This window comes from Callithrix jacchus, chromosome 17 (genome assembly GCF_049354715.1).
Source record: "Callithrix jacchus isolate 240 chromosome 17, calJac240_pri, whole genome shotgun sequence".
NCBI classification, from domain to species: Eukaryota; Metazoa; Chordata; class Mammalia; order Primates; family Cebidae; genus Callithrix; species Callithrix jacchus.
In genome coordinates, this window is record NC_133518.1 from 82,136,710 (window position 1) to 82,157,777 (window position 21,068).

Below are 21,068 nucleotides of genomic sequence, written 5' to 3' on the forward strand. Positions count from 1 at the left end.
TTTTGATGTACGTAAGATTAGAAGTTCAGTATTTTACATGAGAGAGCCTATTGAGTTGGTGTATATGCTCCAAAAAAGAGTAGAAAAGTTCATTGTATATTTTTTCTGACAGATTATATTCACAGCAATTTTTCTTTTAACATTGGGGTGCCTAGATAATATTTAGATTCTTTTTGATTCGCTTAAATATAGAATTTCTGTATTTTACATGAGAGAGTATATGGAGTTGGTGTATATGCTCCAAAACCGAGTAGAATACTCCTTTGTATATTTTTTCTGACAGATTATATTTAGAGCAATTTTCTTTTTAACATTGGGGTGTCTAGATAATATTTAGATTTTTTCGATTCACGTAAATTTAGAATTTGGGTATTTTACGTGAGAGAGCATACTGACTTGGTGTATATCCTCCAAAACAGTAGGATAAGGCATTGTATATTTTTTCTGACAGATTATATTCAGAGCAATTTTGCTTTTAACATTTGGGTGCATAGATAATATTTAGGTTGTTTTTGATTCACGTAAGATTAGAATTTCGGTATTTTATATGAGAGAGCATATTGAGTTGGTTTATGTACTAAAAAGAGAGTAGAGAAAGGAATTGTATACTTTTTCTGACAGATTATATTCAGAGCAATTTTTCTTTTAACATTGTGGTGCCTAGATAATATTTAGATTTTTTTCGATTCGCTTAAATATTGGATTTCTGTATTTACATGAGAGAGCATATGAAGTTTGTTTATATTCTCCAAAACAGAGTATAATAGGGCATTTTATATTTTTTCTGACAGATTATATTCAGAGCAATTTTGTTTTTAACATTAAGGAGCCTACATAATATTTTTATTTTTTCGATTTGGGTAAAATTAGAATTTCTGTATTTTAAATGAGAGAGCATATTGAATTGGTGTATATACTAAAAACAGGGTAGAAAAGGGCATTGTATATTTTTTCTGACAGATTATATTAAGAGCAATTTTGCTTTTAACTTTCGGGTGCCTAGATAATGTTTAAAATTTTTCGATTCACTTAAATAGAGAATTTGTGTATTTTACTTGAGAGAGCATACTGACTTGGTGTATATACTCCAAAACATAGTAGAATAGGGCATTGTGTATTTTTTCTGACAGATTATATATTAGAGAAATTTTGCTTTTAACATAGAGGTGCCTAGATAATATTTAGATAATTTTTCGATTCTCTTAAATATAGAATTTCTGTATTTTACATGAGAGCATACTGTGTTGGTGTATATACTCCAAAAAAAGTAGAATAAGGCATTGTATATTTTGTCTAACAGACTATATTCAGAGCCATTTTCTTATATCTTTGGGGCACCTAGATATTATTTAGATTTTTTTCGATTCGCATAAGATTAGAATTTCGGTATTTTACATGAGAGAGCATACTGAGTTGGTGTATATACTCCAAATCAGAGTAGAATAAGGCATTGTATATTTTTGCTGACCGATAATATTCAGAACAATTTTGTTTTTTACATTGGGGTGCCTACATATTATTTAGATTTTATCGAATCCGGTAAAATTAGAATTTCTGTATTTTACATGGGAGAGCATATTGAGATGGTGTATATACTACAAAACAGAGTAGAAAAGGGCATTGTATATTTTTTATGACAGATTATATTCAGAGCAATTTTTCTTTCATCATTGGGGTGCCTAGATAATATTTAGATGTTTTTCGATTCGCCTAAATGTAGAATTTCTGTATTTTACATGAGAGAGTATACTGACTTTGTGTATATACTCCAAAACAGAGTAGAATAAGGCAATGTATATTTTTTCTAACAGACTATATTCAGAGCCATTTTCTTTGAACTTCGGGGCACCTAGATATTATTTAGATTTTTTTCGATTCGCGTAAAATTTGAATTTCTTTATTTTAAATAAGAGAACATATAGAGTTGCTGTATACACTCCAAAACATAGTAGAATAGGGCATTGTATATTTTTTCTGACAGATTATATTCAGAGAAATTTTTTTTATCATTGAAGTGCCTAGATAATATTTAGATTTTTTTCGATTCATGTAAAATTAGAATTTCAATATTTAACATGAGAGAGCATACTGAATTGGTGTATATACTCCAAAACAGAGTAGAATAGGGCATTGTATATTTTTTCTAACAGATTATATTCAGAGCAATTTTGTTTTTAACATTGGGGCGCCTACATAGTATTTAGATTTTTTTGATTAGGGTAAAATTAGAATTTCTGTATTTTACATGAGAGAGAATATTGAGTTGGTGTATATACTACTAAACAGAGTAGAAAAGGGCATTTATATTTTTTCTGACAGACTATATTCAGAGCAATTTTGATTTTAACATTGGGGTGCCTTTATAATATTTAGATTTTTTTCGATTCTTTTAAATATAGAATTTCTGTATTTTACAGGAGAGAGCGTATGGAGTTGGTGTATATACTCCACAGCAGAGTAGAATAGGGCATTGTATATTTTTTCGGACTTATTATATTCAGAGCAATTTTGTTTATAACATTCAGGCGCCTAGACAATATTTATATTTTTTCGATTAGGGTAGAATTAGAATTTCTGTATTTTACACGAGAGAGCATATGGAGTTTGTGTATATACTCCAAAACAATGTAGAATAAGGCATTGTATATTTTTTCTGACAGATTATATTTACAGAAATTTGTTTTTAACATTGAGGTGCCTAGATAATATGTAGATTTTTTCGATTCGGGTAAAATTAGAATTTCTGTATTTTACGTGAGAGAGCATCCTGAGTTTGTGTATATACTCCAAAACAGAGTAGAATAAGGCATTGTGTATTTTTTATAACAGGTTATATTCAGAGCCATTTTGCTTTTAAGATTAAGTTGCCTAGATAATATTTAGATTTTTTCGTATCCGGTGAAATTCGAATTTCTGTATTTTACATGACAGAGCATATTGTGTTGGTGTTTATACTACAAAACAGAGTAGAAAAGAACATTGTATATTTTTACTGACAGATTGTATTCAGAGCAATTTTGCGTTTAACATTGGGGTGTCTAGATAATATTTAGAATTTTTCGATTCGGGTAAAATTAGAATTTGTGTATTTAACATGAGAGAGCATATTGAGTTGGTGTATATACTTCAAAACACAGTAGAATAAGGCATTGTATATTTTTTAAAACAGACTATATTCAGAGCCATTTGATTTTAACTTTGGGGCACCCAGATATTATTTAGATTTTATTTCGTTTCGTATAAAATTAGAATTTGGTATTTTACATAAGAGAGCATATTGAGTTGGTGTATGTACTACAAAACAGAGTAGAAAAGGGCATCTTATATTTTTTATGACAGATTCTATTCAGAAGAAATTTGCTTTTAACATTGGGGTGCCTAGATAATATTTAGATTTTATTCAATTTGCTTAATTATAGAATTTCTGTATTTTACATGAGAGAGCATATGGAGTTGGTGTATATAGTCCAACACAGAGTAGAAAATGGCATTTTGTATTTTCTCTGACAGATTATATTCAGAGCAATTTTGCTTTTAACATTGAGGTGCCTAGATAATATTTAGATTTTTTTCGATTAGCTTAAATTTAGAATTTCTGTATATTACATGAGAGAGCATATGGAGTTGTTGTATATATTCCAAAACAGAGTAGAATATGGTATTGTATATTTTTTTCTGACAGATTATATTCAGAGCAATTTTGTTTTTATCAAGGGGTGCCTAGATAATATTTAGATTTTTTTCAATACGCTTAAATATAGAATTTCTGTATTTTACATCAGAGAGCATATTGAGTTGGTGTATATACTCCAAAACAGAGTAGAATGTGGCATTGTATATTTTTTCTGACAGATTATATTCAGAGCAATGTTGCTTTTAACATTGGGTTGCCTAGATAATATTTAGATTTTTTCTATTGGGGTAGAATTAGAATTTCAGTATTTTACATAAGAGAGCATATTGAGTTGGTGTACATAGTACAAAACAGAGTAGAAAAGGGCATTGTATATTTTTTCTGACAGATTATATTCCGAGCAATGTTGCTTTTATCATTGTGGTCCCTAGATAATATTTAGATTTTTTTCAATTCCCTTAAATATGGAGTTTCTGTATTTTACATGAGAGAGCATATTGAGTTGGTGTATATACTCCAAAACAGAGTAGAATAGGGCATTGTATATTTTTTCTGACAGATTATATTCAGAGAAATTTTGTTCTTAACATTGCGGTGCCTAGATAATATTTAGATTTTTTTCCGATTCACTTAAATAGAGAATCTCTCTATTTTACATGGGAGAGCATGTTGAGTTGGTCTATATACTACAAAACAGAGTAGAAAAGGGCATTGTATATTTTTTCTGACACATTATATGCAGAGCAATTTTATTTAAACATTTGGGTGCGTAGATAATATTTAGATTTTTTTCCATTCACGTGAAATTAGAATTTCGGTATTTTATATGAGAGAGCACACTGAGTTGCTGTATATACTCCAAAACAGAGTAGAATAGGGCATTGTATATTTTCTCTAACATACTATATTCAGAGCCATTTTTTTTTAAGTGTGGGGTGCCTAGATATTATTTAGATTTTTTTCGATTCACGTAAAATTACAATTTCAGTATTTTACATGAGAGAGAATACTGATTTGGTGTATATACACCAATACAGAGGAGAATAGGGCATTGTATTTTTTTCGACAGATTATATTCAGAGCAATTTTGCTTTTAACATTGGGCTGCCTAGGTAATATTTAGATTTTTTTCTATTCGCTTAAATATTGAATTTCTGTATTTTACATGAGAGATCATATGTTGTTGGTGTATATACTCCACAAAAGAGTACAGTAAGGCATTGTATATTTTTTCTAGCATAGTATATTCAGAGACATTTTCTTTTAACTTTGGGGTGCCTAGATATTATTTAGATTTCTTTCAATTTGCGTAAAATTAGAATTTCGGTATTTTACAGGAGAGAGCATTCTGGGTTGGTGTATATGCTCCAAAACAGAGTAGAATAAGGCATTGTATATTTCTTCTAACAGACTATATTCAGAGCCATTTTTTGTAACTTTTAAGCACCTAGATATTATTTAGATTCTTTTCAATTCGCATAAAATTAGAATTTTGTTATTTTACATGAGAGAGTATATTGAGTTGGTGTATATACTCGAAAACAGAGTACAAAAGGGCATTGTATAATTTTTCTGACAGAATATATTGAGAGCAATTTTACTTATAACATTGGAGTGCCTCGATAATATTTAGATTTTTTTCAATTCGCTTAAATATAGAATTTCTGTATTTTACTTGAGAGAGCATATGGAGTTGGTGTATATACTCCAAAACAGAGAAGAATAAGGCATTCTATATTTTTTCTAACAGACTCTATTCACAGCCATTTTCTTCAAACTTTTAAGTGCCTAGATATTATTTCGATTTTCTTTTGATTCGCGTACAATTTGAATTTCGGTATTTTAAATGAGAGAGCATACAGAGTTGGTGTATATACTTTAAAACAGCGTAGAATACGGCACTGTATATTTTCTCTGACAGATTATATTCAGAGCAATTTTAGTTTTAACATTGGGATGCCTAGAATATATTTAGATTTTTTTTTGATTCACGTAATATTAGAATTTCGGTATTTAACCTGAGAGAGCATACTGAGTTTTTGTATATACTTTAAAACAGAGTAGAATAAGGCATTTTATATTTTTTCTGACAGATTATATTCAGATAAATATTGTTTTCAACATTTGGGTGCCTAGATAATATTTAGATTTATTTCGATTCGCTTAAATATAGAATTTTTGTATTTTTCATGAGAGAACATATGGAGTTGGTGTATATACTCCAAAACAGAGTAGAATGTGGCATTGTATATTTTCTCTGAGAGATTATATTCAGAGCAATGTTGCTTTTAACATTGGGTTGCCTACATAATATTTAGATTTTTTCGATTCGGGTAGAATTAGAATTTCAGTATTTTACGTAAGAGAGCATATTGAGTTGGTGTATATAGTACAAAACAGAGTAGAAAAGGGCATTGTATATTTTTTCTGACAGATTATATTCAGAGCAATGTTGCTTTTAACATTGTGGTCTTTAGATAATACTTAGATTTTTTTCAATTCCCTTAAATATAAAGTTTCTGTATTTTACATGAGAGAGCATATGGAGTTGGTGTATATACTCCAAAACAGAGTAGAATAGGGCATTGTATATTTTTTCTGACAGATTATATTCAGAGCAATTTTGTTTTTAACATTGGGGGGGCCTAGATTATATTTAGATATTTTTCGATTCGCGTAAAATTAGAATTTCGGTATTTTACGTGAGAGAGCATATTGAGTTGTTGTATATACTCCAAACAGAGTAGAAAAGGGCATTGTATATTTTTTCTGACAGATGATATTCAGTGCAATTTTTCTTTTAAGGTTGGGGTGCCTAGATAATATTTAGATTTTTTTATATTGGCGTAAATTTAAAATTTCGGTATTTTACATGAGAGAGCCTATTTATTTAGTGGATATACTCCAAGAAAGAGTATAAAAGGGCATTGTATATTTTCTCTTACACACTATATTATATGCTATTTTGCTTTAAACGGTGGTGTACATAGAAAATATTTATATTTTTTGTAACCACGTAAATTGAGAATTTAAGTATTTTACGTGAGAGAGCTCATTGATATGGTGTATATACTCCAAAACAGTGTAGAAAAGTGCATTGTATATTTTTTGGAACAGATTTTCTTTAGAGCAATTTTGCTTTTAACGTTGTGTTACGTAGATAATATTTATATATTTTTTATCCACGTAAATTTAGAATTTTAATATTTTACATTAGAGAGCATATTGATTTTGTGTATATACTCCAAAAGAGTGTAGAAAAGGGCATTGTATATTTTTTCATACAGATTATCATTAGAGCAATTTTTCTTTCAGCATTTGGTTAATTAGATAATATTTATGTTTTTCTATTCACGTATATTTAGAATTTTGTTATTTTACATGACAAAGAATATTGAGATTGTGTATATACTCCAAAAGAATGTGGAAGAGGGCATTGTATATTTTTTCTAACAGATTTTTTTTCGAGCAATTTTGCTTATATCATTCGGGGACATAGAGGATATTTATATTTATTTCTAACAGCGTAAATTTAGATTTTCAGTATTTTACATGAGAGAGAATATTGAGATGGTATATATACACCATAAGAGAGTAGAAAAGAGCATTGTATTTTTTTTCTAACAGAGCATCTTCCACGCAATTTTTTTTTTTTACATCAGGGTGCATAGAGAATATTTATATTTGTGTCTAACCACGTAAATTTAGAATTTTTGTATTTTACATGTGAGAGAATATTGAGATTGTGTATATACTAAAAAAGATAGTAAAAAAAAGCATTGTGTATTTTTTCTAACTGAGTGTCTTTAGAGTAATTCGGTTTTTAACATTGAAGTCAAACGGAAATACTTACAATTTCTCTATCCACGTAATAATAGAATTTCCATGTTTTACAAGAGGGAATATGGAGATGGTGTATATACTTTAAAACAGAATAGAAAAGGGCATTGTATATTTTTTCTAACAGAGTATTGTCAGAACAATTTTGTTTTTAACGTTGGGGTAAAAAGAGAATATTTATATTTTTAGTAATTTTGTGTTTAACATTTGTGTTAAAATGAGTATGTATATATTCTGTAACCGCATAAAATTAGAATTTCCATATTTTACAAGATAGAGAATATTGAGTCGGTGCATATACTTTAAAACATAGTAGAAAATTGCATTGTATATTTTTTCTATCAGAGTGTCTTCAGAGTAAATTTTTTAAGGTTAAATTAGAGTATTTATATTTTCTGTAACTGCATAAAAATAGAATTTTTGTATTTTACAAGACAGCCAATATTGAGACGGTGTATATACTTTAAAATAGTGTAGAAAAGGGCCTTGTATATTTTTTCTAACACAGTATTTTCATAGTAATTTACATTGTGTGTGGGGATCAAATTTCTCAAATCCCTTTGAACAGATTCTCCCTCTCCCCTGTTTTTCTCTTTGCTCACTATTGAATCATGTTCAGGTTTCTTGATTTCTTATCTTTTCCCAATGAGCATTTTAGCTTCTGTCCACTTCTACTTTCAGAATTCTTCAGCTACCAAGACCCACCTCCTCAGAGAGTTGCTGGAGATTTTAGTAACAAAAATTTTCTCTGTCACATTTAGGAGACGTGCTTCCTTATCTTAATTCTATCAAGCTGGGTGAATTTACACAAAACACTTTATATCTTAGAACCAGTTTCCTCTCGGTAGAATGTAGCTAACCTCTGTTCTGTGGTCACAAGGATCCTCAAAATAAAAAATAATCATAGTTAATATGTGTGGCTTACTAACCATGTTCTAGAAACCATGTCAAGTGCTTTCTTCAGATGGTTCCACTTTTATTATACTATTGGAACTATCGTCAACCCTACTTCGCAGACTACTAAATTGAGTGTCTGAGCTGCTAAGCCACTTGTCCAATGATATACAGCCAGTAAGTAACAGAATGAGGATCAGCATTTGAGATAGAAATATTCTAGACAAAATGTACTGTTACAGTGAAACTAGAGTGGTATCATCTCAGATAAGCGTTCGTGCCTGTTCGCTTATCGAATCGGCCGAATACATTCAATGCATTCAGGAGATTGAGAGACATTGTTTAAATTTTCCCCAAAACCCAGAAGAACTCAAAAGTACTCATTGTCTTGGCCTTATTGGTATTTGACTATGAATACAATAGATCCCACAGAAGCAAGTCTAGTAGAGTGGCCTTGGAAAAAGGCTGGGATTTAGGAGCAGGTTTAGGAAACTCAAGCCTTCTTGGCTTCCATTTTCTCATCTGTACTTTCATAATTCTGATTTCTAAGAGCACCTTTGTTGAAAGTAAAGGTTCAGTGAAACAGCACAGATGAAGTCCTTCCTATTTGGTCTGGCAGGTAGTAGTTGCTCAACACGTCTTATCTATTAATGACGACCACAATGATCATAGTGGACTAATAATGAATTGATAAAATATGATTATGTAAGTTCAAATGAGTTTTGATCTCGCCCCTCTCCTCTGTTTCAGAGGCTGTATGGTTTTTATGTTCTACATTGTATGGCTTAACGTTGGCAGGTGGGGGATTTTGATAGACACATGATAAAATCAGAAGCCCCAAGACTTGTATTTTTATCACAGAAATGTATTACTTCCTTGAGTTGTGACCTGGAGAGAGTTACTTTGTCTAAGTTAACCTTACTTGAAAAAATAATCATAAATATACCTGCCCTTTCTCGTCATCTCAGCCTCTCCGCAGTCAGTGTGAGGTACCATTGGTATAGTGTATATGAAGGGGTTTGCAAGCTCTGGAGTGCTGTATGTATGCTATTTTGCCTCTTCAATTGTGAGTGGTGTTTTTCCATTCTCCTTAAATGACCCAACACTACACTCTTGGTAAAATAAATGCATTTGTGCATGAACATTTGGCAAATAATAAGAGCTGCATTTGCAAGAATTTTTCCCTTGAACAGCCAAGTGAGCCACTATGAGCTGCACTGTAGCAGTGACATTTACAATAATTTGTTCAGAAGAGCAATTGCCAACTTGCCTATTTGACTAGTATGGAGTACCATACGTTGTTTAGGGCAATGAGATCAGTAAACCAGCAATTTGGTAGAGCCATCAGAGAAGAGGATGAAAAGAAATGAATATCTGAGATCCTGAGTTACCAATCAGATCAAGAAAAAGAAGCCTATAAGAATAGGTCCCATTTATTTGGGGGAGAAACATACACCGCTTTGTATGAAGGCTTCATTTTCTAGGAATATTTTCTAATGCTTTCAAAAACATTGTGATATATGTAGGACTATTCCCATTTTACAGATGAGAAAACTGAGGCTATGAGGTTTAAGTCACTAGTCTGCTCCTTCTTCCATTCTGGTTTTTAGAAAATGGTGCCACCACCTATCCAGTCACACAAGCCAAAGTCCTATGAGTGAGCTCTGGTTTATCCCTTTCTCTCTCACTTCTCATATCCAACTTACCATTCAGGCCTGCTGATTTTAGTTCTTAAATACCCCTTAGCTTCTCTTTTTTCTTTCCATTAAAATTCTCATTGCAGCCCTTCTGTGGATTACCTCCTGGCCTTCCACCTGTGTGTCTGTGTCCATGTCGTCTCCAGTCTGTCCTCCACGTAAGTCAGACCATGCCCCATACCTCCCAGTCCTTCTTAGAATGAGGACAAACCTCCTCACCATGGCCACAGTCTTCTTTCCATTTCTCTGTCCTCATGGCGTGCCCCTCCTCTCTGCTCTGCACTGCAAAGGCTCAGCATCTTGTACTGGCCAAGGTCCAGGTCCCCCTGCACCACATATTTTCCAGGAATGCCAGATCGTCCTTACTTTGCCCACTTACTGCCCACTCATGCTTCTGATCTTGGTCCCTCCCTAGGGGAAACCTTTCCTGACATTTGTAACTAAAGCAAAGCCTTCTCCTGGGTGCTCTCATTGTTCCAGAGACTTGCCTGCACAGCACTTGTACCAGTTAAACCTTTACATTAAATGGAGTGACAGATATGTTAGTGTCCACTGCTGCCTCGCAGGAATAAAGCCAGAAAAGGTAAGGCCCTATCTGTGTGCATTTCTACAGTCTAGTGTGCTTAGTGAGATATTGTTTAAGAAGAATGAGTTGGACATGACAGCATGGCTAGAAAGTGATGGATTGAGGATTTAAACATACTTCTTTCTGGTTCTAGAGAGTTGGCTGCTAACACTATTCACTTTGGGGCAGTGTCATTTTAGGACTGATAAGGGTACTTTTTGCTAAGATCAAATATATTTTGGGTCCATCAGATGAAGTTTGATAAAAGTGGGTTATTCAGAACCCACTGATAAGCAGAGCTGCCTGACCAAGATTTTCAGATTTTGCATCAAAGAGAAAAGTAATGAAAGTGGGCTGATGGGAGGGGAAGGAGGGCTGAAAAGTGAAGCAGGAACAGCTATTTCTATAGTGCCCTTGACCCTGCCTTTCTCTGTTCTTCACTCTGGCTGAAATTGACCACCCTGAGTGCGTTCAGATAATGATAAATTATCTCTGTCACACTGTGTGTGTGTGTGTGTGTGTGTGTGTGTGTGTGTGTGTGTGTGTGTTTGGCTATGTACAAAAGAGGCAGCTTCTGTGAATTAATGAAGCCTTGTAATTAAGGAATTTGTTGTAAATGGCAAGATGCATTGGTGCTTGGTCCTTAGTACTCCTCGCTGAGGCCACATTTCCTTGAACTGGCTTGTATTTGCCACTGACACTACTAGCAGCAGGATGGAGGGGAGGAAGGAAGACACCAGGTGTTGCAATGCTTAGCGCCTGCTTTCAGCTTTGCTGCAAACTAAAACACTGACTGACTTTGGTTAACCCCCTAACCTCTTTGAGCCTCAGTTTTTTCATCTGAAAAAATCAATGATGGTTTGAATTTCTTCCGAATATGACATTCAGTTATCTCTCTCTCCATTGTGGAAGCACTGGGAGCTATTGTTCTCCTGTCTCTGGCGGCCGTTATGACTTCTCCATTATCAAGGGGCCCTCTCTAACCTAAATAACCCCCCAAAGAAATTAAGTTTGTAATCATTTCTGCCTGGTAAGTGAAATGACAAGAGAAAAGAGCTAGTTGTCAATAGCCCTGTGGATGGCGAATTAATGGGATCTGTGCAAACAGTTGCTTATAGAGCCATAATTTGCCTTTCGTTTTCCTTTGCAACTCAGAAAAAAGTGAATAATTTTCAAAGAGCCTCTCATTGAACATATTTTTTAAAAACATGTCATTGGCAAAAGGGGCACTTGGTTGCTTGATTGCCATATATCTCTGAGTATGTGGAACAGTTATTTTTAGCTGGGGGTAACTAGCTGAGAAGAAAGCTGCAGCATCTTGGAGGCAGAAGAATCTTTGTATGTCTTATGTTGGCATGGGGAAAGCAAAGCGAAAGGGCAGAGTATAAAAGGTTGTTAACTAGATAAGGGGTCAGCTGCATTTCCTCTGGCTGCTCAGAGGTGAGGGCCTAAAGCAATGGAGACAACATTGTGGGTGGGAATGTGTTTGCAGGGTCTAATTAGTTTACCCAAGAACAGCAAAAAAGAGAAAGGGCTAAAAATATGTAGATTGTAAAATTCATGGCTTCATTTGCTCTTCTTTGCCTTTGAAACCTTTTGAAAACCTTATAGTAGAACAATTTGTAATCCTTGAAGCCTTTTTGCTACCACTCTTGTCAGCTTGTCTAAGGCCACCGTAACTTATCAGCTACTGGGGAAAGTTGTTTAAACTCTCTAAGCCTCCTTTTTTCCCACTGGTTCACTTAGGGGCACTAATTCCTAATGTTTCTGCCTGAGTTATTGTTTTTCAGATCCCATAATTGTTGCATATGTGCTCTATAAGATGCGTCAACTAGCACACGTTGTGGGCAACCTCAGGTGTAGAAGTTAGGACATCTTTGTGCCTGGATTTGGCTGTTACTAACAAGACGGAACGGGGAGGAAGGGCGGAGTAGACTACTGTAGAATTTTTCTGGATTCTTTTGGTTTCTCCAGAAAATGATACTGTTCTTATACTTAAAGATAACTATCTGCCTAGGCATATTGAAATTCTAAGGTTGACACCACTTTGCGTTGATCCTAGGGCAGGGTTTCAGGATTGCTGGAGCAGCATCATCCTTTTACAGTATAGATTTCAGTCAGCAGCCTGGTCATGGCCTCCTCAGTGTGCAGTCTTCTTACTGATGGTGGGTGTCAGTGGGCTGGACTCACAGTTTCCATCTCTTAGGCTGGGCAGGCCCATGGTGGCAATGGAAAAATTTCATAGGAACATACATCAGAAGTCATAAGAAATCCATCTTCTTAAAGCCTTCATAGGAGATTTCCTGAAGATTTATAAAAGGCACTTCATTGATCAAATGACTCTGATGTTTCCCCTCACTGGAAGAAATTCAGGTCACCAGCCCACTTAAAATCATTGTGTTCTCCTTTTGCAGTAACCTCTGCTCATATAATTTCTTTATGGCATATTATATACTATTAACTTAATATCCTGATTAGTGGAGCTAGCAAACACTCAGTATCACTATAAACTGCAGTATCATAACTGACTTCCTTTAAAAATCATCTAATGTTTCTTTAAAATCACTGGTGCTTTTGTAAAGTAGTTCATATTTAGGAATATGAACATTTTATCATGCTGGAAAATTATTTGAATTCCTTTTCATTTAAAACCTATAGCTTTCTATTTAATCTAGCTTTCACAAATATTTTATTTGCCCACTATAGAAAAATCGAGTTTAGAGATAAATGTAAAGTCACTCATAGCTCCATCCAAAAGTCAACAACTCTTAATATCATTATTTTTGTTCTTGTTCTCAGTATTTTTGCTGAATCTATGTTTCGTAGACTTTCATCATATGTCAGATAAAACTGCATATATATGAGTTTTTAAACAATACATTTTTATTGTCATAAATGAAACACACATTTAATATGGTATGACTAGGACATATAAAGAGATATAACAAAGAAAATTAAAGTCATTTAAAATCTTACCAAATCTAATAACCATAAACCTTTCGATGTATTTTCTCAGAATACTTTTTCCTATGCCTTTTATATTTTCTTGATTATCAAGTACTTCAAGCGTATAGAAAAGACAGAAACTAATATAAACCGCAATGGAAAATTTTAAAATATGGGTATTTTTCTGCATGTGTTTCAGATTGTTTAGTTTTTGTTGTCCTTTGCCCTCCCCACGTGTCCCTTTATTTTCCTGGCAAAACAAAGCATTACAGATATAGTTGCAGCTTCCTATACTCAATTTTATTTTTCTAAAACTTATTGATATTGAAATGTCTACCTCTGGTCTACTTACTTTCCCTGCCGAATAATACTTTGCCATATGGAAATACCACGATGTACAATTACATGCATAGTGCCATATACATTTGTTTACAGGTTTCTTGGGAAGAATCTCTCTTACTGTGTTCCCAGAAGAGGGATTGGTAAATTGTAGGGGAGGCTTGTCTTCATTTTTACTATGAATTTCCAATTGTTTAAAGTAGTTGTAACAATTGGTATTCCCACAGGAAATGTGGGGAAACTTGTTTTGTGTTTGGCTTCACTTGATATTCCTAGGCTTTTACTTTTTGTTTGTCAATCTTATGAATGTAAAATGGTATGTTTTAATTTATATTGTGCGCAGACTTTATTATTCGGGACACATGTAACCTTTCTCATGCACCACTGTCATGGATTTGTTTTCAATTTAACTCATTTATTAAGCACGGAAAATTGTGAGGTTTCTCAAAGATGGCGATGAGAACTGCTGATGGATTTGCTGCATTAGATCCACCCTCTCCAGCTCTGGCCCTCTAGTGTCAGTATTTCTGCCTTCCATTTTTAGTGCTTCCTCTTTTCAGGTTCTGGGAACATTCTGGCTGTAGAAATCAGTTGCAGTAATTGGAAGAACTTTTACTAAAGTGACTTACTTGTCTTCTTACCTAGTAATTATGCAGACTGTAAAATATATTTATGAAAAAATTCAAGTTATATACAAAACCAGACACTACCAAAGCATATACAAAGTTCATGATCCCTTTTATTTTTCTCTTCTTCCTCTTCCAATATATAACCACTTGTAGAGAGCCCCTACTATTTCCTTTGTATTTATGTTTATGTCCAAATGCAATAGATATTCTCTAACATATCTCCTTGGATCCATGAGAAGAAGGTGAATGTAATTTTTAAAAATGAATATTATATCTCTACATCAGCACAGTATTGCATTATACGGAAATAAGAGAAAGAATCTAACTCTTCCATGGACATTTAGGTGGCTTGTAGCTTTCTATTATTTTAAACAGTGTTGTGGAAAACATTCTTGTAAATGTCTTTGGACATCGATGTGAAAATTGTCTCAGGAGATATTTGTAGAAATGCTATTTACATGGTCTTTTTTGCCTAGTTTATTCATTTTTATTTAGAACATTTTATAGAACATTAGGAATTGGTGACTTCTAAGTAGGTGTAAAACACAGTACCGGGCCAGGTATGGTGGCTCACGCCTGTAATCCCAGCACTTCGGGAGGCCGAGGCGGGTGGATCACGAGGTCAAGAGATCGAGACCATCCTGGTCAAAATGGTGAAACCCCATCTCTACTAAAGATACAAAAAATTAGCTGGGCATGGTGGTGCGTTCCTGTAGTCCCAGCTACTTGGGAGGCTGAGGCACGAGAATTGCCTGAACCCAGAAGGCGGAGCTTGCAGTGAGCCGAGATCACGCCATTGCACTTCAGCCTGGGTGGCATGAGCGAAACTCCGTCTCAAAAAAAACAAAAAACAAACAAAAAAAAAAACAGAAAAACACAGTACCTGGATTCTCTGAGCTTTATGTTCTGTTTGAAGCAGGGGAAGTGACAGTAACTACCTGTTAGGGTGATTTTAAGGATTAAATGAGATACTGTGTACAAAGTTTATAGCATAAGTTTTGGATTACAGCAGAGACTAAAAAGCTCAGTTTTGCCTCCTCTTAGTCGGTCCCGAACCCAAATATACTTTTAAATATTCTTTCAGCACGATTTTAAAGTTTGATAGAAATAGAATTATATAGTGATCACTCCATATGTAAGGTTTCTTTTAGTCAAGAAAATGTTTTTGATATTCAGCCATGTTGTTGCACATGTCAATAATTCTTTCCTTTTTTATCCTCCTATCTCAGGTCTTCAAAAAGGAATACTGCAAAAAAAAAAAATGAAACAATATTTCCACTTGTATTCGGTTTTGGTCTACAGTTGACATTGTTCTCAAGTATCACTAACAGGTTCCCATGGAGAGAAAAATTTATTTTCTGTCCACAACATAACAGGAATTATAACAGATGCAGAAGGCCTACTAGCCCTGTGTGAAAATCATCATGTTGACTATATTTCTCGAAAGTTAAACTCAGGTGTAGGGGCAGCTGTCAGTCTTTGTTTCCTCACTATCAATCCCACCACTTTTATTTTTTCATTTGGGGAAAAATAATAATGACTGTAAGAACAATGAAAAAATAATAAAAGGACAGAAAAAGGTTGAATGCACTGGCTGTGGCAGGGAGCAATCAGAAATGGTTTGTCATTTCCCTTCACTTTATCAAAGTTGCTACGTGGACTCATTCTTACCCACCTGTTGGGTAGAATCTTTGATATTTTCTATTTCACTGAGCAATTTAAGATATTAAGAAATTCTGTCTAGTTCAAAACAGGAGCAGAAAACTAAGCACCACACTTTCTCACTCATAATTGGGAGTCGAACAGGTGAGAACACATGGACACAGGGAGGGAACAACACACATTGGGGCCAGTTGGGGGTCAGAGGAGGGTGAGACGGGGAGACAATTAGGACAAATAGCTAGTGCATGTGAAGCTTAAAACCTAGATGAACGGTTGATAGGTGCAGCAAAGCACCATGGTACACATATACCTATATAATAAACCTACACATTCTGCACCTGTATCCTGGAACTTCAGAAAAATCCTGTTTAGTTTAATTTCCAAACTCAAAAATCTCATTCAGCTGAAAACTTAACCCTTTTTTACATATTTTAACACATAAAATAATCAACAATGAAAACAGGTAGAGGTTGAGCATCTCTGATCCATAAACCCCAAAATCCAAAATATTCCAAGATCTGAAATTCATCCACATCGATGGCTGAGATAGCGATATGTATGCTTTCTGATGGTTCAATGTATACAAACTTTGATTCGTGCACAAAATTGCTAAAAATATGTAAAATTTTATTTGCGTTATGTGTATGAGGTGTACGTAAACATAGGTGAATTTTGTGTTTAGACTTTAGTTATATCTTTAAGAGATCTCTTTATGTATATGTAAATGTTCCAAAATATGAAAAAAGTTTAAAATCCAAAACACTTCTAGTCCCAAGGAATTCAGATAAGGAATATTCAACCACTACATCTAATAAGTCATAGATACTTTAAAATGAAATTTTAAAAGTATTTAAAGAGTCCAAAAGACATCAGGAGAAAAGGGACAGGACAAAAAGTGGGGAAGGGGATGCAAACAAAAACAAACAAAATAATGAAACAAACCATTCAATTGTAAGCTTGAATCCAATTACATCATTCAACCACTAATAAATCTATATTTAATAACGTTAAATGTTAATGAATCATACCACATACTCCAATTAAAGTGCAGAGATTGCCAGAATTGATTTAAAAAACCCACAAGACCCAGTGCTGTATATGAAATACACGCTTTGAATAGAAAAAAAAAAAGACAAATATACGTAGGTCTAAATAAGTACATTTGAATTTTTTTTTTTTAAGACAGTGTCCTACTCTATCTCCCAGGCTGGAGTACAGTGGTGCGATCTCTGCTCACTGTAAACTCCGCCTCCTGGGTTCGAGCAATTCTCCTGCCTCAGCCTTTTGAGTAGCCGGGAATACAGAAACCTGCCACCACGCCTAGCTAAATGTTGGGGTATTTTTAAGAAAGCTGGGGTTTCACTGCATTGGATAGGCTTGTCCTAAACTTTTGACCTCAAGTGATCTACCTGCCTCAGCCTCCCAAAGTGCTGGGATTGCAGGTGTGAGCCACTGTACCTGACCCTAAATGAGTACATTTAAAATGATATACTATGCAAACAGTCAGTAATGGAAGTGTGAAGAAGCTATATTAATACCAAATAAAATATGCTTAAGTCAAAACAGTATTTCCAAAGATAAAGAGGGATAGTTCATGATTACAGAAGAGTCATTTCATCAAAAAATGGATTAAAAATAATTTGTGCGTCAATTTGCACAAAACAAAATTGAACTAAAGGAATAAACAAACAATCCACAATTTTTATTAGTGATTTTAATACCCATCTCCCAAGCAATTGATAGATAAACTAGACAAAATCTTAGTCAAGATGCAGATGACCTGAACGACACTCTCCACCATCTTAAACAAACCAATGGAAGACGACACCCAATAACCACAGAATACTGTATGTTTCAAGTACATGTAGTGTTCACTAGGATGGGTCACATGCTAGGTCGTAAAACAAGACTGAATAGATTAAATCAAATTGAATTCATGCAGTGTATGTTACCTGACCACAATAGGATTAAAACAGAAATTAACAATAAGAGAACTAGGAAAGCTCCAAGTACTTGGAGATTAAATATAATACACAAGCCCAAGAAGAAATCAAAAGGTAGAATATAAAATATTTCATTCTAAGAGATAATCAAAATACAACATGCCAACACTTAAGAATTACAGCTATGGGAGTTCCCAGAGGGAAGTATAGCCGTACATGCTTATACTGCAATAGAAGAAAAAGAGAAAGGTCTAAAATCAATGACGTAAATGTTCACCTAAAGAAGATTGAAAACACACACACACACACACACACACACACACACACACACACACAGCGCAAAGGAAACTCCAACGAAGTAGTAAAAAGGAAACAATAAAGGTAAAAGTGCAGAGATAAACCAAATTGAAGACAGACAAAATAATAGAGAAAACTAACAAAGCAAAGAAGCTGGATGTTTTAAAATATCAACATTAATAAACCTTAAGCTACTCTGATCATGAAAAAATGAGAGGAAACACAAATGGTCAGTATCAATATCAGAAGTGAAAGCGAAGTGAAACTATCACTACAGATCCTGCAGACGTGAAAAGGATAATAAGAGACTATCATAAACAACGTCATGGTGACAAATTCTGCAACTTAGATGAAATGAACAAAGTATCTGAAAAATACAACAAAAACTAACACAAATTTTGCAGAAAAATGTGTCTGGGAAAATTAAAAGATACATTAAACAAAAGAATATGCAAGCCACAGCCTGACAGAAAATGGTCATAAATCTCTTTTCAGTAAAGAGCCTGATTTCCAGAATATAGAAAGCAGTTTTATAACCTGAAAATAAGGCTGGGCACAGTGGCTCACACCTGTAGTGCCAGTACTTTGGGAGGCCGAGGAGGATGAATGGCTTAAGGCCAGGAGTTTGAGACTAGTCTGGGCAACATGGTGAGACCCTGACACCTAGTATAAGTACAAAAAATTAGCCTTGTATGTTGGCTAATATCAATACAAAAAGTTAGCCTGGTATCAGCTAATTGGGAGACTGAGGTGGGAGGATCGCTTGAGCCCAGGAAGCAGAGGCTGTAGTGAGCCAAGTTTGCACCATTGCCTTCCAGCCTGGATGACAGAACAACTAAAAGAAAAAAAGATAACAATTACTGTTCAGAAGGGGAAAAAATTTGAGGAGCCACTTTGCAAAGATAATATACAAGTGGGACAAAATGGTTAACATCAAGGAAATGCAGATTAAAACCACAGTGAGATACTACTACACACCCCACAAAATAACTAGGTTGGGAAAGACTAAACACCAAATGTTGGCAAGAATACAGCACAACTATAACTATTGCTAATGGGACTATAAAACAGTACAACTACTTTGTCAAATTTCTGGAATTTTCTTATAGAACGAATATACATCTCATCTATAATAAATGTCCGAGTTAGGAATCTACCCCAATTAGTGAAAATACATGTTAATAAAAATACTTATAGAAGACCACAATAGCTTTACTCATAATAATCAAAAGTTGAAAATATTTCTGGTGACCACAAATAGAGGATCAGGTAGCGAACTACGTTATTTCATAGCATGAAATACTACTCAGCAATAAAAATGAAAGAGATACTGATATGTGTAACCTGACTGATAAATATAAAAATTATTTTGTGGACTGAAGGGAGCCTTATATATAGGGTTATCACAACATGATTCAAGTTATGTGGAATTTCTAAAGTTGGCAAACTTAGTCTACAATGAAAAAAATCCAAGGGTACAGAGCTGGAGACTGAGACAAGTCATGAGGAAACTTTCTGGGATTGTATTAGTCCGTTTTTTCACTGCTGATAAAGACATACCTGATACTGGGTACTTTATTCAAAAAAGGTTTAAGGGACTCACAGTTGCACCTGGCTGGGGAGGCCTCATCATCATGGCAGAAAGTCAAAGGGACATCTTACATGGTGGCAGACAAGAGAGAAATGAGAAACAAGCAAAAGGGCTTTCCTCTTATAGAAGCATCAGCTCTTGTGAGACTTATTCACTATCACAAGAACAGTATGGGGGAAACTGTCACCATGATTAAATTCTCTCCCACCAGGTCCCTCCCACAACACGTGGGAATTCTGGGAGCTACAATTCAAGAAGAGATTTGGGTGAGGACACAGCCAAACCATATCAGGGATTATAGTAATGTTCTTTATTTATAGAGTTTTGGGTTACACATATGTATACTTTTGTGAAAATTCGGTAAATACATAAAATTTTTTCATTTCATCATTTGTACACTTTACACCAAAAGGAAAAAAAAAGGTACCAAATTCTAGTTAATGCACGTTGAGTTACTGATGTCTGCAATTTACTTTAAAATGCCTCAAAACTATAATGGATTACTGGATGGATAGAAAGATGGATCTATGGATGGACATGAGATAAAACAAGACTCCAAGTTGGTGAAGATACAGTTAAAGTGTTCACTGTAAAGTTTTTTCAACTTTGCTGTACGTTCATAAATGTTCATGATAAAATATCAACGAAAACAATTTTCATCCCTCATCCTCTGTGACAGCCTCAGCCTGAGAAACCCACAGTGGGAAGGGAAAGGAGGGCAGTGTGTTTGTTTATGACCACCCACCCTCACTTCTTAGCAGTGCTTTCTGGCTCTTCTAGGGTTGGATAGGGGCAGGGAGAAAGGAGAGACAGAGGAACAGATAGGGCCTTATTGAATAGTTCAGCTGTATTATGGTGTCACATTTTAGGAGCAGGCATGCAGTTTTGGGCCCTTTCTCATGGGTTCCTGAGAAATTCTCCTGGTAGGGATCTCTGACAGCAGTTCACTACCTCAGGTAATACAGTTTCTAGGAAGCCACTAAGAGCCCTCCTACCACCTGCCTCTGGGGGTCCTGGGCAGCCTCTTCCTT